Genomic DNA, 18243 nt, shown 5'->3' with positions numbered 1-18243 from the left:
TTTCCTTCCATCTTTACCTCAAATACTACTCTCTACAATAGACCTTTCTCAGAGCAGCCCCAAACTTCTTCTCTAAGGTCCCATCCCGTCTACTCTATAAGTGTCTTATGTACCCACTTTGTGGAAAAAGTGGAATATTACTGGATTCTAAGAATAAGAGGCCCAGAGGGGCCAGTTAAGTAGTGTTATGGATAAAGATATCAGGAGGATCCGAGTTCAGATAGAGCTTCAGACATTTAACACCTATCAGCTCTGAGACCCTATGGGGTGACTAATCAGAATAAATCCTTCATTTTCAGAGGAGGAAACTGAGGCTTAAGTGCCGATGTGGATCACCCAGGTAGACAGAGACTCCCGAATGACAGGGCTTCTGACTTCCATCCCACACACTTTTCTCAGTGACTTTTTATTACAACTGGCTTCAAACTCTTAACTATCCCTTACTGCTTTGTTTTTTTTTTTTTTCTCCTTTATCTCCTTTTGTTCTTGTTTAGACATTGGCCCACTTACCCTCCAAGTGGCAAGGTCCTAGAGCTAGAAATGGGACTTTTAAGGAGTCTTCCACCAGTTGCTTCATCCTGGAATATAAGCTCCTATAAACCCTCTCTTGGGTTTTAGTCTTTGTATGTCCAGAATGCAACCCATATTGGCGCCTAATAAATGCATATGGAGAGACTCATTAGCAATAAGCCCACACTGGCAGATGAATTCTTTGGCTATGACAATGATTAATTAGGGTGGAGAGAGATGTGAGTTATAATGAATAGGACACTGTGGGGGCAGGAAGGAGACTGAGATCAGGAAGAATAAGACCCTTGGGGTATTAGGTCCCACTCTGGAGCTGGGATTGGGAGATGTAGCGGTAAATAGAGATGATTCTCTCCGACTCCCTCCCCCCTCCAAGGAGCTTTATTTGGGGAGGGGCATGTGGTCCAGGAGCAGCAGAGGAGGAAAAGAGAAAATGTGGCTCTCTTCTGATGGGGATTTCCAACAGCCAGTGAGTCTGTCCATGTCATAACCAAACTGGGCTCTGTCTCCAAGCCACTGGCTTCCCACCCAAGCTGAGAAGGAGCTCCTTACTCCCAACTGAGGCTGGGATGCTGCCTTACTCTAGGTAAGATGGCGGAAGGCAGTCACAGACTATCAGAGACCAACAATGGAGCTCATCTGAGCCAACCCTTTCTGGAAAAAAGAGCTAGAGGGAAAAAGGGACCTAAAGACACTAGTAAGATAGTGATCACAAAGACACCCTTATTCTGCAGAGAAGGAAACTGAGGCAGAGAGAATGAATGGCTTGCCTTTATAAATATATTAATGGGATTACCAACAGGGAAAGAAACAGTGTCCTATAGTGGAAAGAGAGTCTGTCCAAGAGCTTGTGGTCAAATTGCAGCTGTCGTTTCCTACCTGTGACTTTGAGCTCACTTTCTCTATAAAATGGTGGGGGAGGGAGCACTAAAAGATCTTGAAGGCCTCTCCCAGTTTTCCAAGCTTTCTTTAAATCCCAGCTAAAATCTCCCGCCCTCCAGGAAGCTTTCCTCAAGGAAGCTCTCTTAAGTCTGGTATCTTCCCTCTCTAAATCATTTCCCATCTATCCTGTACATAGCTTATTTAGACATGTTTACATAGTGTCTCCCTAGTGGATTGTGGGCTTGAGGGCAGGGATTTTTTTGGCCTTTCTTTGTATCCCTGGGGCCTAGCACAGTGCCTGACCCATAGTAGGAGCTTAATCAATGCTTCCTGAGATGATAAGCCTATGATAGACTTAGCTCAGCAATGCTTGAGCCAAGATAATTCCAATAGACTTAGGATGGAAAATGCCTGATGGAAGGATATTATTTTCACCTTTTTTTGTTTCTTTGGTTTTTTCTTTCTCATTATTTTCCTCTTTTCTTCTGAGTTTTCTTTCACAACATGACTAATATGGAAATATGTTTTTAAATAATAAATTAATTTTTTAAAAATAAATAATTCCCAACTCAAAAAGCCTATGATTTGGGAGAGAGAGAGGAGAAAGGGAGGAAATTGAGACCAAAGGCAAAATTATACCAGCATTGGAAGCTGGCTCTCCTGCCTTCTTTCTTTGGTTTTGGTCTTGGTCTTCCCCAGAGTTTCTCTGTACCCCTTTCCCCCCAAGGGTCCCCCATTTTCAGTAGTCAGAGCCAATGTTTCCAGTCCCCAGGGCCCCAAGTACTCACCCCACACTCTGGGTTCCTGTGCCCTGGTCCTAGTTCAAGGACAGCTCCTGGGGAGCTGGGACCAGGAGAGGGAGGGGTGGGGGGTGTAGTTCCCAGAGCCAGCTGACAGTCTTGATCCTGAGCACACCAGGGCCCCACCAACTGCCCCCGGAGCGGGCAGGGCTCCCCAGGGCAGCCCCACATTCCTGGCCCCACCTAGAAACCGTCTGGCCTTTCCCGGGGTGGAGGAACACCCGTGGGCACATGGGAGCCACCAAAAAGGCATGTGGCAAGATAGTGCTTGAACGTGAGGCCAGGGGTTGCCTGGCTGCAGCAGAAGGGTTGGGGGGAGAGGCTGCCGAGACACCTGGGTCCTCATCGCAGCTCTGAAGGTTTCAGCAATAGCACCCTAGGAGAGCCACTGCCCTCTGAGCGAGCACAAGGCACAGCTTCATGGACCACAGACAAGCTGCAAGGGACCCAGCTCACAACCACAGCGGGGAAATGACTTGTCTGGGGTCACCCACATAATGAGGATCTGCAGTGGGATTTGAACCAGGCTCTTGCTGGCTCCATCCAGTCTCCTTTCCCATTATTCTCCCTGATCTTCTCTACCGACATTTCCCATCCCATCTGTCCCTGGGGCCTGGAACGCTCTCCCTCTTGATTTTCCTTCAAAGCCCAGCCTATCCCAGGCCTAGACTCACTCCCCAGCCTCCCAAGGCTCCCTTTTTTTCTGCTTCCTTATTTACATAACATCTCCGCTATCTGGAGCTCCTTGGGATAGGGGACTAGTTTTGCCTTTCTTTGTATGCTCAAGCCTGGTCTGCAGCAAGTGCTTAATAAATGCTTATTAATTGATTATCCACTGTTCCAAGAGTTCTTCCAAGTTTTTGTGTCATGGTCCCCCTTTGACAATCTGGTGACTGCCTATTATGGCATGCCCTCTCAGAATAATGTCCTGAGTGCTTAAAATAAAATACGTAGAATTACAAAGGAAGCCAGTTACAGTGAAATGCAGCCATCTAGGAGATATAGTGTGTGTATATACATACACACATATTACATACATGTGCACATGCATGTACATGTAGACATAGAGCTAGATAAACAGATAGAGTGATAAAGATATATCAGACAGACAGACAGAGACATACACAGAGACAGACAGACAAAGAGATAGAAAAGAAAGATAGATAAATAGACAAAGACAGAGACAGATAGATAAACAGATAGATAGACAGATAGATAAATAGATGTAGATGAACTAAAGATCTGCATTCAAATCTTGCCTGAAACACTCAGTAGCTCTGTGATTTTGGACAAGCCATTCCATCGTTCTGTGCTTCGGTTTTCTCATCCATAAAATGGGGGTAATTATAGCCTCTATCTCATAGGAGTGTTAAAAGGACAAAATGAGATAATATTTGTAAAGATCTTTGTAAAACTTTAAAAGCTACAGAAGTATTAGTTTGTTTGTTTGTTTGTTAAGCATTCAAACAAGTTGACTGATTCCAGATTAATAAAATCATCTCTTTTGCATCTTACTAATCTTATTTTAGGTTTCTTTCAGTGCAGAAACAGAGCTAGAAGGGGATAGGGAGCCTGAGCTCATCCCTTATTTTATAGGGAAGAGAACTGAGACATATAAGGAATTGAGTTGGGATTTGAACCCAAGTCCATAGGCTCCAAATACAGTGTTTTTTTCCTCTGTAACTATTGCCTTTTCATGATTGAAAAATGACTGAACAATAAATAGCTATAATTTCTTCTGTTTTTTAAAGAGGGAAGAATTTTCCACAAGTGAACTAGAATTAATATTCCATTTTCATCTAGTTTTTTGTTATTTTTTCCTATTTAGGTAACTGACTCATATGTTCATGTATTCACTAATTATTAAGCACTTACTACATGCCAGCCACAGGAAATCAGGTGAGAAGTGATGAGACATTGAAGTAGGGGAGTGGCTATATTGGTGGAAATAATGTTATGGATGCAAGGGATGTTGTAAAGGTAAAAATCTGGCAGCTAATTGGAAGGTAATTGGGGAATCAAACCAAGCTCTCAATTCTGTGTGCCTGGAACCCAACAGGAAAGTCTGGAAGAGGGGCTGGTGAGGAAAGAAGTAGAATCAAGCCCCAAGATTCACCATTGTTTCATCAAGGAACACCTTGGACCAACTTTTCCCTAACTTCACCCTTCCATATGTCACAACTATTTACAAGAAATAAATTATTTTTAAACTATAATTTAGAAATAATTATAAATAATGCAACAGATACATTTGATTCTACAAAAAGAAAAAAAAAAAGTTCTACCTAACAAAAAACAATGCATCTAAAATAAAAAGGAAAGAAACAAGATGGGGAAAATCTTCACCTAAGACACTTGCAGAAAAAGTCTTACTGGCATAATTTTTTTTTTTAATTGTAGTTTTTTTATTTATTTTTAATACACATTACATACACAATTTAAAAGGAAATATTTTAACTTTGTACAAAGAAGAGCCATTCTCCAAAGTGTACCGGAAAGCCATTTTCAAAAGAAGAAACAAAAGCTTTCAACAATCACATGAAACAATTTTCAAAATTTCTGATAGGAAGAGAAATGCACATTAAATTAACTCTGAGATTCCATTGGCCTTCATCAAATTGGTAAAAATAATAAACAATAGCAAAATTCCACACTGAGATTTTATGACTGCTAAAAACCAGAATGCTATTATACTCCTCACTTCTGACTCTCCCTTCTTATCTTCTCTAAGAATTCCAAACTTTCTTCAAAGTACAATGAGCCATCTACTTCCTCCTAGGTGAAATTTTTAATGATACCCTTCCCTTAGGAATTATTATTCTTCCCTCCTAAAAATTGCTTTGTATTCACTTATCTTTGAATGGGTATTATCTTCCCTTTCTCCTCCCTGGCCTGAGTAGAATATAAATCCCTAAGTCAGAAGCAGAACACTTTTGAGGGGACAGGATGAAAGGATAGAGAAAATGAATAAATAGGGGAGAAATCATTGGCAATAGTAATTGTGGGAAGCTAATTTCTCTGATATAGCTTCATTTCTCAAACATAGAGAGAACTGAGTCAAATTTATAAAAATAAGAGCTGTTCTCCAATCGATAAATGACCAAAAGATATGAAGTTTTCAGATAAAGTAATTAAAGCTATCTATAGCCATATGGAAAAAATACTCTCACTGTTGATTGGAAAAATGCAAATTTAAACAATTCTGAGGTACTACCTCGTACCTAGTAGATTGGTTAATAAGACAGAGACGGAAAATGAGAAATGGTAGAAAGGATGTGGAGAAAATGAGACATTAATACACTATTGGAGTTGCAAACTGATTTAATCATTCAATAGAGCAATTTGGAACTATGCTCAAAAGGCTATAAAATCACGCATCCTCTTTAATCTAGAAATACCAGGATTAGGTCTGTATTCCAAAAGAGATTTAAGAAGAAACTATATGTTTAAAAAAAAACATTTAAAGCAGATCTTTTTTGGGGCAAAGAGCTGGAAACTGAGGGGCTGTCCACCAATTAGGGAATGGCTGAACAAATTATGGTATGACATTATGATGGAATACTATTTAAATGATGAGCAGGATGCTCTCTCAGAAAAACCTGCTAAGATTTCCATGAGCATCTGATGCAAAGTACAAAGTAACCGCCATATTGTATGATGATCCTGTGAATGAGGAAGTATGAAGAGGGAGGAAAGGAAAGAATCTGGAGCTCAAAGTTTTAAAAACAAATATCAAAAGTTGTTTTTACATGTAATTGGGAAAAAATAAGATACTAAATAAAAGGGGTAACAAGGTCAACTTCTGTTTCTTTTTGTGTATTTATATCCAAAGTGGCTAATACAATGTTTTGGGAATGTTAGGTTTATTATCCCTCCATATATATATATATATATATATATATATATATATTTGTTTGTTTTTAACAATTTAAAAAAAATTGAGTTCCAAATTCTCCCCTACCCTACTCACTGAAGCAAAAAATATGACATCAGCTATACATGTGACATCATATAAAACATACTCCATATTAGTCATGTTGCAAAAGAAAAATAATGAAAATGAAAAAGTCTGCTTTAATCTGCACTCAGTTCATCAGTTTTCTTTCCATAAGTAGGTAACAGGTGGTGCAGTGGATAGAGCACCAGCCCTGCAGTCAGGAGGACCTGAGTTCAAATCTGTCCTTAGACACTTAACACTTTCCAACAGTGTGACTCTGGCCAAGTCACTTAATCCCAGTTGCCTCAGCAAAAAACAAAAGAAAAGAAAAAAAAATGTTCATCCCCCTTGACCCAGAGCTCCATTGTGTGACACATAACCAGAAGAGGTAAATGACGAAACCCGCCCCCTCCCCCATACACCGTAAAAAACAATAGTTACAACAACATTTTTATAGTAGCAAAGAACTGGAAACAAAATAGCTGCCCATCAGTTGGAGAATGGTGAAACAAATTGTGGTACAACACAGTAACAAGGACAATATGATGATCAACTGCAATGGACTTGGTACTTTTCAACAAGAGCCTGATTCAAGGCAATCCCAATAGACTTGGAATGGAAAGTGACAGAGAATTGTAGACTAAAATGTAGACTAAAGCTATCTCCACCTTTTTGTTGTTGTTGTTGTTTACTTGTGTTTTTTTTTCTTTTTTGATCTGATTTTTCTTGTGCAGCATGACAAATATGGAAATGTGTTTGAAAGAATTGCACTTGTTTAAATTAAATCACATTGCTTGCTGTCTTAAGGGAGAGAAGGGAGGGAAAAAATCGGAGCACAAGGTTTGAAAAGATGATGTTGAAAACTATCTTTGCATGTATTTGGAAAAATAAAATACTAGGAAGAGTTTAAAAAACTGGAACAGCTAGGTGGATAGAGCACCAGCCCTGAAGTCAGGGAGGACCTGGGTTCAAATCTCCTCTCAGACACTTAACATTTCCTGGCTGTGTGACCCTGGGCAAGTCACTTAACCCCAAATGCCTGGGGGGGGGGGGAATTTAAAAGACTTCAGTACAAGAATGAATGAGATGACCTGCCAGCTAGGGGAGAGAGAAAGGAGGGGAAAAATTGGAACAGAAGGTTTTGCAAGGGTCAGTGCTGAAAAATTATCCATGCACATACCTTGTAAATAAAAAGCTATAATAAAAATAAGTTTAAAAAATGAATGAATGAGATGGAATATGAATATGCTATGTTACAATGACTAGGATAAATATGGAAAAGCATGAAAAGATTTAAATGAACTGATGCAAAAAGAAGACAGAACCAGGAAAGTAACAGAAGAGAATGAGCTTTTATTAAGCACCTATTACACATCTGGCACTGTGCCAAGGACTGGGGATGTAAAAGGCAAAAGACAGCCCCCCCCCTCAGAGCACTCACAGTCTAAAGGAAACAATTCGTAGATAATTATTATTTACATACAGGATATGTATGTACATACGGGATAAATTGGAACTAATAGAGGAAAGCCACTAGAGGGAAGGGGGCTGGGGAAAGACTTTGTAGAAGGGGCGATTTTAGCTAGGACTTGAAAGAAATCATAGAAGCCAGGAGATGGAGATGAGGAGGAAATGTATTTCAACATGGCGGGGATGGCCATGAGGCAGGAGATGAGTGTCTTTGCTAGAGTTTATTGAGAAGGTGAAGGGCTAATATGCTCAGACATACATGTTCAGGAAACCACTTTAGGGGTTGAATGGAGGTTGGGTTGGCGTGGGGAGATCCTCGAGGCAGACAGACCCTCCACAGGTTGTAGCAATAACCCAGATGGGAGATGCAAAGGTGAAAGACCCTCCATCACTCAGAAAAGAGAGAAGGGGCCATTCAAAGGGATGTAAAAAAAATAATAATAAAAAAATTAAAAAAAAAAAAAAGAAAGGACAAGAGTTGGCAACTACTTGGATATGGGGAGGGAAAGAGAACAAAGAGATCTGAGAAGGCCCCTCCCCTACTTGTTCAGATGTGGGAAGTGTTCGGCCTTGGCAAAGATGCAGATTGTCAGACTGTTTCAATGTCTTGGTTAGTTTTTCAAAAATTTCCCTTTTTTTTTTTAGTTCTTTGTTACAAAGGATGACTTTCTGAGAGGGGAAGGGGAAGAGAAAATGTTGGGAAATGAAGGGAATATAAAGTTATCAATTAAAATATATTTGTTAAAAGGAAAGGGGAGCTGAGAATTGGTCTGATTTGTGGGGTAATTTTTTAAATCTTTAAACTTAAACACAAAATGAGAAAAGAAAAAACATTGCCACATATACAATAGATCATAAGAAAGATTTCTATTTCAAGAAAAATTATGTAATAAAATTGGTCCAATTTTTAAAAATTCAATCGAACACAATAACAAAAGTTATAAGAAATAGCACTCGTGAGCATATAGGTACCATCATTGGGAGCATGGCCAAGGGCTATTGACAGGGAAAAAAAATTATCTTTACAAAATTATTTCTATCAATCAATCAACAATTAGAAACCGTGTCTACCATGTACCAGGGCACTGCATAAAGCACTGGAAATACAATGAAGGGGCAACTCAGTGGAGTTGTGGATAGAGCCCTGGTCTTGGAATCAAATTCAGACACAGACATTTGACATTTACTAGCTGTATGACTCTGGGCAAATCACTAAACCACTAAGAAAGAAAGGAAGAGAGGAGGGAGAAAAGGGGGGAGAAAGAGAAAGAGAGAGAGACAAGGAGGGAGGAAAGGAGAAAGGGAGAGAGGAAGGGAGGGAGGGAGGGAGGGAGGAAGGAAGGAAGGAAGGAAGGAAGGAAGGAAGGAAGGAAGGAAGGAAGGAAGGAAGGGAGGGAGGGAGGGAGGGAGGGAGGAAGGAAGGAGAGAAGGAAGGAAGGAAGGAGAGAAGGAAGGAAGGAAGGAAGGGAGGGAGGGAGGGAGGGAGGGAGAGAGGAAGGAAGGAAGGAAGGAAGGAAGGAAGGAAGGAAGGAAGGAAGGAAGGAAGGAAGGAAGGAAGGAAGGAAGGAAGGAAGGAAGGAAGGAAGGAAGGAAGGAAGGAAGGAAGGAAGGAAGGGAGGGAGGGAGGGAGGGAGGGAGGGAGGGAGGAAGGAAGGGAGGGAGGGAAGAAGGGAGGGAGGGAGGGAGGGAGGGAGGGAGGGAGGGAGGGAGGAAGGAAGGGAGGGAGGGAGGGAGAGAAAGAGAGAGGGAGAGAGGGAGAGAGGGTGAAAGAGAAAGAAAGAAAAAAAGGAAGAAAGAAGATACAATGAACAAAAAACCTGCTCTGCTCTCAAGAGGTACACAGGAAAGAAATTACATGTGAAATAGGAATGTAATGGAACAGTATCACATTTTAAGAAATAAAGATGAGAGAAGAAAATCAAATTGACAAGACTTAATAACATATTGGCTCTTGTTTATTATTATTATTATTATTGAATCACTTGTATTTTTCAGTGGCAAACAAAATATAATTTACATATTAAAAAATTAAAAGAACAGGAGACTAAAAAGTAAATAGAAAATTATAGGGGAGGAGAGCAGAGCAAAGAGTTTCAAGTTCCAAAGATAAAGTTTATGAGAGGACATAGAGGTCACTGAGGCAATCAATAAGCATTTATTAAGCACATGCTGTGTGCCAATTTCTGAAGATGCAAAGAAAGACAGTGTCTATTCTCAAAAGAATTCACAATATAATGGGGGAGGGAAAGATGGAAACAACTATCAACAAACAAGATAGAGATAGGATAAAAGTGGAGCTAAACAAGAGAGGGAAGGCACCAGTAAGGGATCAGCAAAGGCTCCTCGTAGAAGGGAAGATTTTTTAGCTGAGATTTGAAGGAAATTGGGAGGGGAGATGTGGAGAGTATCTCGGGATGGAGAAATGGAGAAAAGCTTCTGAATGGCCCACATTGGAAGATGAAATGGCAAGGAGCAGCAAGGTCACAGAGTGTATGTATGGGGTTTAGGAGAGGGACAATGAAGTGGAAAGGACTGGAAAGGAAGGAAGGGTCCAGGTTGTTCAGGGCTTGCAATGCCAGCAAATTTGACATTTGATTCAAGATATGAAAGCAAATCACTGAAGCTGATTGAATGGCCAACACCACCTCTGTGTTTTAGGCAGGTGAATTTGATTGCTGAGTGAAATGTGGATTGGGGGGGGGAGATCTTCCAGGCAGGCAGACGCTTCTTACCCCAAGCCATTGCAATAGTGCAGGTGTGAGATGGTGAAGTCTGCGACGGGGTGGGGGCAGTGCAGACAAAAGGGACACATCTCTCCTATACACCCCCTTTTATTAGGGCGTTTCCTTTTGTTAGGAAGAGAAAATCAAATTGTCAAGGCTAATGACCTATTGGTTATGGGAAGAGAAGGGTGACAGAGAGAGTAAGTAAGGAGTCAAGTATGATGCTGAACTTAAAGCCCAGCTGACCAGGAGGATAGAGTGCCTTCTACAATACTAGGGAAAATGAGGGGGAGGGAGTTTGGAGAAGTAAGATAATGAGCTCAATTTTGAACATATTGAGTTTAAAATTTATGGGGCATCCAGCTTGAGATGTCTACTAGGAAGAAAGGAAGGAAGAAACAAGCATGTATTAAGCACCTATTGGGTGCCAAGCAGTATGTAAGCATTTTACAAAAATTATCCCATTTGTAACCTGAGAGGTAGATGCTGTCATTATGCCCATTTTACAGCTGAAGATACTGAGGCAGCCATAAATTAAGTGATCCAGGGGTCAATTAGCTAGTAAATGTAATAGGCAATTGAAAATATGAGTCTGGAGATTTGAAGAGAAGTTGGGGTTGGAAAGCATAGAAATGATTATGGAAACCATTGGAACTGATAAAATCTTCCAAATAATACAGAGGGATATGAGAAAAGATACCAGGACCATCCTATAGCACATTTACCATTTTAAAAAATTTATAATAAGCTTTTTTATTTTTCAAAATACATGCAGATAGTTTTCAGTATTCACCCTTGCAAACCCTTGTGTTTCAACTTTTTCTCCTTCCCTCCCCTAGATGGCAAGCAAATCCATGTGCAATTCTTCTAAACATATTTCCACATTTATCGTGCTGCACAAGAAAAATCAGATCAGAAGGGGGGAAATGAGAAAAAAAACCAAGTAAACAAACAACTAAAGAAGGGTGAAAAATATTATGCTTCAATCCACATTCAGTCTCCACGGTTCTCTCTCTGGATGCAGCTGGTTCTCTTCATCACAAGACCTTTGGAACTGGCCTAAATCAGCCCATTGTTGGAAAGCTCCAAGTCTATCCCAACTGATCATCACATAATCTTGTTGTTTTGGGGCACATTTACCTTTAGAGTGTATGATCTGGATGAGAATCCAACAAAGGACAGAGAGGGAGAGACAGACAGAGACAGAGACAGAGACAGACAGAGAGGGAAAGAGACACAGAGAGACAGAGACAGGGACAGAGAGAGAGAAAGTGAGAGAGAGAGAGAGAGAGAGAGAGAGAGAGAGAGAGAGAGAGAGAGAGAGAGAGAGAGAGAGAGAGAGAGAGAGAGAGAGAGACAGGTACAGAGAGAGAGGGAGAGAGAGACAGAGAGACAAAGACAGAGAGAGAGGGAGAGAGAGGGGGGGGGGGAGGGAGGGAGAGAGAGAGAGACACAGAGAGAGAGAGAGAGAGAGAGAGAGAGAGAGAGAGAGAGAGAGAGAGAGAGAGAGAGACGGAGAGAGACAGAGAGACAGAAACAGAGACAGAGAGAAAGGGGAATGATTTACATTGAGATCATTGAAGAGTTGAAGGAATCAGGAAATGGGCCATCACCCCTTCCACACACCTGGGCAACACCAGACACTATTCGGCAATAAGGACCACCTCCGGCCCTGTACATGATGACAAAGAACTGGAAATGGAGGGGATGTCCATCAACTGGGGAATGACTGGACGAGCTGGGGAACGGGAATGGAATGGAAAAACCTGGAACAGCTTTCTGTGAACTGATGCTGAGCAAAGGGAGAGGAACCAGGAGAATGCTTTTGCCGCTGTTGGTACTGGCGTTTGTTCTTAGTTCCGGGCTATCAGGGAAGTGGTGCCATGATGACAAGTGAATTGGATTGTAAGGAGGCAGAGCTGTGCAAAATGCCCAAGCTCACTTTCTCCACCAGTCATCTGGGTTCAGGGGCAAGCTATAACAGCAACATTGGGCAGTGATCAATTATGATTCAATTAGTTCTCGGCAATTCAATGATCCAAGACAATTCCAAAAAACTCCTGATGGAAAAGGCTATCCTCATCATCCAGACAAAGAATTATGGGGCCTAATTGCAGACCCAAGCATACTACGTTTCACTTTATGTTTCTTTGTTCCTGGCTTTTCCTTCTGTTCTGTTCCTTCTTTCATAAGGTGACTAATGTGGAACTATATGACCTGTAACAAATTGCTCGCTGTCTTGCGGAAGAGAGGGAAGAGGAAAAAATTTGGAACTCAAAATTTTATAAAAAAAAATGATTGTTGAAATGAAATGATTCAAACCAGTTCCATGATGAAGAGAGCCATCTACACCCAAAGGACTGTGGGAACTGAGTGTGGATCACAACATAGCATTTTCAAGCTTTCTGTTGAGGTTTGCTTGCATTTTATTTTGCTTCTCTCTTTTTTTACTGGTTTTATTTGATTTTTCTTGTGCAGCAAGATAACTGTATAAATATGTATATATTGGATTTAAAATATATTTCTACCATGTTTAACATATATTGGATTACTTGCCATCCAGGGGAGGGAATGGGAGAAAGGAGGGAAAATTGGAACACGGGGTTTTTGCAAGGGCTAATGTTAGGAATTGTCCACACAAATGTTTTGAAAAACAAAGAGCTTTAATTAAAAAAAAAATTTAAAAATGAATGTTGAGATGCAAGAATGTGCAGCCCTCTTTGTGGTGGCCAGAAACTGGAAACTGAGTGGATGCCCATCAATTGGAGAATGGCTGAATAAGTCATGGTGTATTAATGCTATGGAATATTATGCTCTGTAAGAAATGACCAGCAGGATGATTTCAGAAAGGCTTGGAGAGACTTACATGAACTGATACTGAGTGAAATGAGCAGGACCAGGAGATCTTTGTATACTTCAACAAGAATACTGTATGATGATCAATTCTGATGGACCCGTGGCTCTCTTCAACAATGAGATGAACCAAATCAATTCCAATTGTTCAATAATGAAGAGAATCAGCTACACCCAGAGAGGACTATGGGAACTGAGTGTGGACCACAACATAACATTTCTACTCTTTCTGTTGTTGTTTATTTGCATTTTGTTTTTTTTCTAACTTTTTTCCTTTTTGATCGGATTTTTCTTGTGCAGCATGATATTTGTGGAAAAATATGTAGAAGAACCGCACATGTTTACCATATATTGGATTATTTGCCATCTAAGGGAAGGGATGGGGGGGAAAGGGAGGAAAAAAAAAATTGGAACACAAGGTTTTGCAAGGGTGAATGTTGAAAATTACCCATGAAATGTTTTAAAAACAAAAATCTTTCATTAAAAAATGAATATTGAAAATTATCTTTACACATACTTGGAAAAATAGAATACTACTTTAAAATAAATAAAAATAAAGATGACAATGAAAAATTAATAATAACGATCCCTACCCCTAAGGGCACGTCAGTCTTCCCCACTTGCTATGCACAGATACCGACACCAGAGGGCGCTCCAGGATAAGCGTGGACCCCCCCCCCTCCGGCACTCCGCTCCGTCGGAAGGATTCAGCTTTTGTTTTCACAAAACAGGCTTTTAAAATTGCAAACAGGAAAAACAAATCGAAGAAATTAAAAGCGAGTCCGGCCTTCACGGCCATGGGCGCTGTGCGAGTGAAGTTTGCAAAAACAACAGCTCCGGGGTTTGATCGCGCTGCCCCCGGGCCGTTCCGAGGAGCTCCTCAAGTGCTGGGGGAAGCCCCCCCCCGCCCCCCCTCCGGCACCCACCGATGGCGGCCCGGGGGTTCCCTCAGCCCGGCTGGGCCTGCTCATGGGGCGCAGGGGGACGCCCGAGGGGGCGGCAGTCCGGGGCCGCTGGGGCTGGGCCTCCGCGAACGCCGCCGGGCCTGAGCAGGCCCTCGGGGCCCTGGAGCCCGGCCCCGGCCGCGCCGGGCCGCCCGCAGCCCCTGGAGCCCGGCCGCCACCGGACGTGGAGGCCTGCGGGAGAGCGGCCGCGGGCTGCGCAGCTTTGCCTCCTCACGCCGGGCTGTCGTCCGCGAGCCCCTCGAACCCGCCAACAGAAGGCCCCAGCCCCACGGTCGCTGTCTGGGCCCTGACAGGCCGGTGAGGGTGAAGATCAGAAAGCCCGAGGATCCTCCCCTCCCGGCGATTTTTTTTGGGGGGGGACTAGGCAAGAGAGGCCGTTCTCTGCTTCATTTCTTACCTAGTCTTAATTACTGATTGTGGGGAGGGGGCGCTGCCTCAAACTGAGACCTGTCAAGGCCCCTAGCTCGGTCTCCCATTGCATCCAAGGCCCATCTGCAGCCGTCCTGACCTCCACAGGCCACTGGCCCCAGAGGGGAAAGTGAGGCCGGTGACCGTCCACAGCCCTCCCTAGTCGTACAGCTCTCTGGCCACTGGTCCCAGAGAGGAAAGTGAGGCCGGTGACCTTCCACAGCCCTCCCTAGTCCTACAGCTCTCTGGCCACTGGCCCCAGAGGGGAAAGTGAGGCCGGTGACCTTCCACAGCCCTCCCTAGTCGTACTGCTCTCTGGCCACCGGTCCCAGAGGGGAAAGTGAGGCCGGTGACCTTCCACAGCCCTCCCTAGTTGTACTGCTCTCTGGTCACTGGTCCCAGAGAGGAAAGTAAGGCCGGTGACCTTCCACAGCCCTCCCTAGTCCTACTGCTCTCTGGCCACTGGTCCCAGAGAGGAAAGTGAGGCCGGTGACCTTTCACAGCCCTCCCTAGTCCTACTGCTCTCTGGCCACTGGTCCCAGAGAGGAAAGTAAGGCCGATGACCTTCCACAGCCCTCCCTAGTCCTACTGCTCTCTGGCCACTGGACCCATTTGGCTCTAGAGGGGAAAGTGAGGCCGGTGACCCTGCACAGGCCTCCCTCACTGAAATCCAATTCCCTTGTGTCACATCACCTCCCCAACACAGTCCTCTTGGAAAACAAGGGACAAACAAGGAGAAAGCATTTCCTACGTGGAGGGCCCCGAGCTAAGCACTGAAGATTCAAAAAAAAAGGCAGAAGAAAATCCTTCTGGAGACTCACAAATCTAGACGAGGTGACCACACATTAAAAATGATAAAAAATTGCGAAGGAGGAGGAGGATGTCCAGGGGAGCTTCCCCATGCTCTCCCTAAATGGAGGACCTGGAGCCCTACAATGTCCACCCTCTACCCTTTCCAGAGGGAGGGAGGGGCCTGAAAGCAGGGATGCTGAAAAGGCTTGAGTTTCTGAATTCACCTAATTTTTATCATTTTAAGCCTTACACAAGATAACTTTTGAGCAACTCATTTGGTCAATAGTAACAATTTATTAAACATTTCTGTACTAGGTACAAGATGCAAGGGATACAAGTTCAGAAATGGAACAGTTCTAGTCCTTGAGAACATTCTGTCCTATCAAGGAAGCTTCCATTACAGTGGAAGGAAATGGTCTCCTCCATGAACTTATTTCCCCATTACTTGGATTTTGTAAAAACGTATATATACTATGAATTGGAGTGGCCATTTTAGGGGGGAAAGAAGGCAATAAGACTTTGGCCAATGTAAAGGAAGTCTAACTCCTTTAGAGTTGTAAACAAGTTCCTTGTTGGAATTATAGGTGGCTAACTCTGAAGGACGGCCAGCCGCATCTCAGGAGGCAGTCCCTGAATCCTCAAAAAGGATCGGACTTCTTGCAGTCTGGAAGAGAGCCAGCTAGGAAGAACTCGATGGCTTGCATTCACTCTCCACTTTTTCCTAAAGGCCTCTTGCAGACTAGTTTGGAGTTGGGAGAGGGGAAGATTTTTCTTATTTGGTAATGGCGTTTTGCTGCAGAAGCATATGAGTTTGTCGTGATATCCCCTCTGGCCTCCTATGTCCCCCAATAAAAGAGAACGAGAATTTTTAATTTAAAAGAAAAACAGATGAAGGAGAACTTTCCAGGGAATCCAGTTGAGTCAATGAGAGGACTTGAGAATCAGGCACTTGAAGCTAGGATCCTGTTTGGGAAGTGGTAGGGGCCTAAGCTAAGCTAAGATTGCTACTGGTAGTAAATCTGGACAATTTAGGGTAGACATGGACCAGTGGGAGTGGGAGTGTGGGCAGAAAGGGAAGAATTGGCTGAGAGAACCGTACATATCAAATAATTATCTTTTTCCTAGACCCAAATATTATTTTTTTAAAACAGAAATGATAGACTTCCTATTTCCAAATCGGGCCTTAATGTTTTCCCTACACTTTGAAGGTAAGATTCATAAAATTTGTTTTTGTAAATATTTTGATAACTGCAGCTCAAGGGAATTAATTTCCTTTGCAATCCTGTTTTGTGAATTTGCAAACATGATTCTGAGGACTCCATGGGTTTCACCAACTGGATGGCCAGTGAGATCAAGCACTCATACAAAGACTTTTAGAATCAGAGCGATGTTATAATCCACAGTAAGGACAACAATGCTACATGAAGACTGTCCGAGTGGGTTTTCCGTGGGGAAGAAATCGGCATGCATCTATCTTAGGGTCTAGAAGATGTGTGAAAAATGTTTTAAAGCTTCAAAATTTAAGAAATCAATTTGGCTGTGCTTTTTGGTGGAGTACAACCAAGATTTCTATATTATATACAATTCTGTATGAATTTCATTAGTAAAGGAGCTAACATTTTAAAAAATTTTTTTTTGAGTCCTTAACTACACAGCGTCCATCAGAAGCCTCCTGAATGAGTCTGGGCCAGCTTCACTATGTCCTTTCTTCCCTTCATCCCTCAGGGCTGTGCTGGTAAATGTTTAACAGAAAGCTAGCTACACAACAAAAAGGATGTAAAAGAGACTTTGAAGATTTTGCTTGTTTGGAACATTTTCTCCATCACTTTCACCAGCTTAAGATAACCAGCAAAAGGGTTAGTCAAGTTCTGATTTTGTGGCTGAAGTTTCAATGCACACACTAAAAATTAAAAAGCAAAGCTTTTTTTTTGGCTCCAGCACAGTCCTGGGCATCTCCTATTCCTTCATCTGGGACTGAGAACGAACTCGATTACTTGAACAAAAAGGGCAGAATGAACATTTTTTAAGTGGCCATTAAGGGACCACAAGGGGAAATTAATTTTTTTTTTTTTTAACACGATTATTTACTAGAATTAAATTAGGCCTTTTCCAATGATTAGGATTTCTTTTTTCCCAAAGACCAGGGAGAAAGGTCTCACTTTGGCGCCGGGTTCACCCTCCCCTGCAACTTTGTGGGAAGCTAAGAGGGGAAGCTGGAGCATTAGGGTTCACGCCAATCCAGAACTCCAGAGAAGGGCCTTGGGTTCGTCTGAGCCAGCCCCTGACGAGTATTTAAGAGCCGTACTGCACACAAATGAGATCAGGAACAAAAATAGGGGATTGCAATATATCTGCATTAGGAAAGCCAGACCTTTTTAAACCAGTAGAATGGAGAGAAAGGGGGCTGCTAGCAGAGGGTCACAGATTGCCCCTGGAAGACTAAGGAGCAGAAGGTAGATCAGAGATCAGGTGAAGGCCCTGTCTCAGAGGTAAAGCAGTCAGAAAGCAGCTGGCCTGGTTCTCGTAGCCCCGGGTTTACATCCTGCCCCAGCATGATGGGCAATTCTGGGCCTCTATTATTAGATGGGGAATCATGTGTGTGCTCCCAACGTTAGAAAGATTCTGAGGAAATGATGGGCCAGCCTGTAAGCTTTATGGCACATGGAGACCAGTATTGGGAAGGCAATGGACACATTATCAGGAAGACAATGGACACGACAGAGGTAGAGTGGGTCCATGCGGCTGGGTTCCTGCCCTCGAACTGGTCCACTGTCCGTGACCAAGGGTTGGCTCCGACATCGTATCCCAGATTCAGATCCTACTTTGGGGGACGCCGGCTTAGCACACCGTTACCTTTCACAATGTTACCAGCCCTCAACAATTCG

General features: G+C 42.8%; 1 protein-coding gene across 2 annotated transcripts in view; it reads right to left on the bottom strand.

Annotated features, from left to right (window-relative positions):
- Positions 1–15489, bottom strand: part of LOC141544977 (chondroadherin-like protein) — a 41076-nt gene extending 25587 nt beyond the window's left edge. For both annotated transcript variants that reach the window (XM_074271800.1, XM_074271799.1), the window contains exon 1: positions 15388–15489. The gene's annotated coding sequence lies outside the window, so the exon portion shown is untranslated. The remainder of the gene's footprint in view (positions 1–15387) is intronic.
- Positions 15490–18243: the final 2754 nt, after the last annotated feature.

Source organism: Sminthopsis crassicaudata, chromosome 5, assembly GCF_048593235.1.
Source record: "Sminthopsis crassicaudata isolate SCR6 chromosome 5, ASM4859323v1, whole genome shotgun sequence".
NCBI classification, from domain to species: Eukaryota; Metazoa; Chordata; class Mammalia; order Dasyuromorphia; family Dasyuridae; genus Sminthopsis; species Sminthopsis crassicaudata.
Note: the sequence above shows the minus strand (reverse complement) of the source record. Positions and strands in the feature narration are given on the sequence as shown.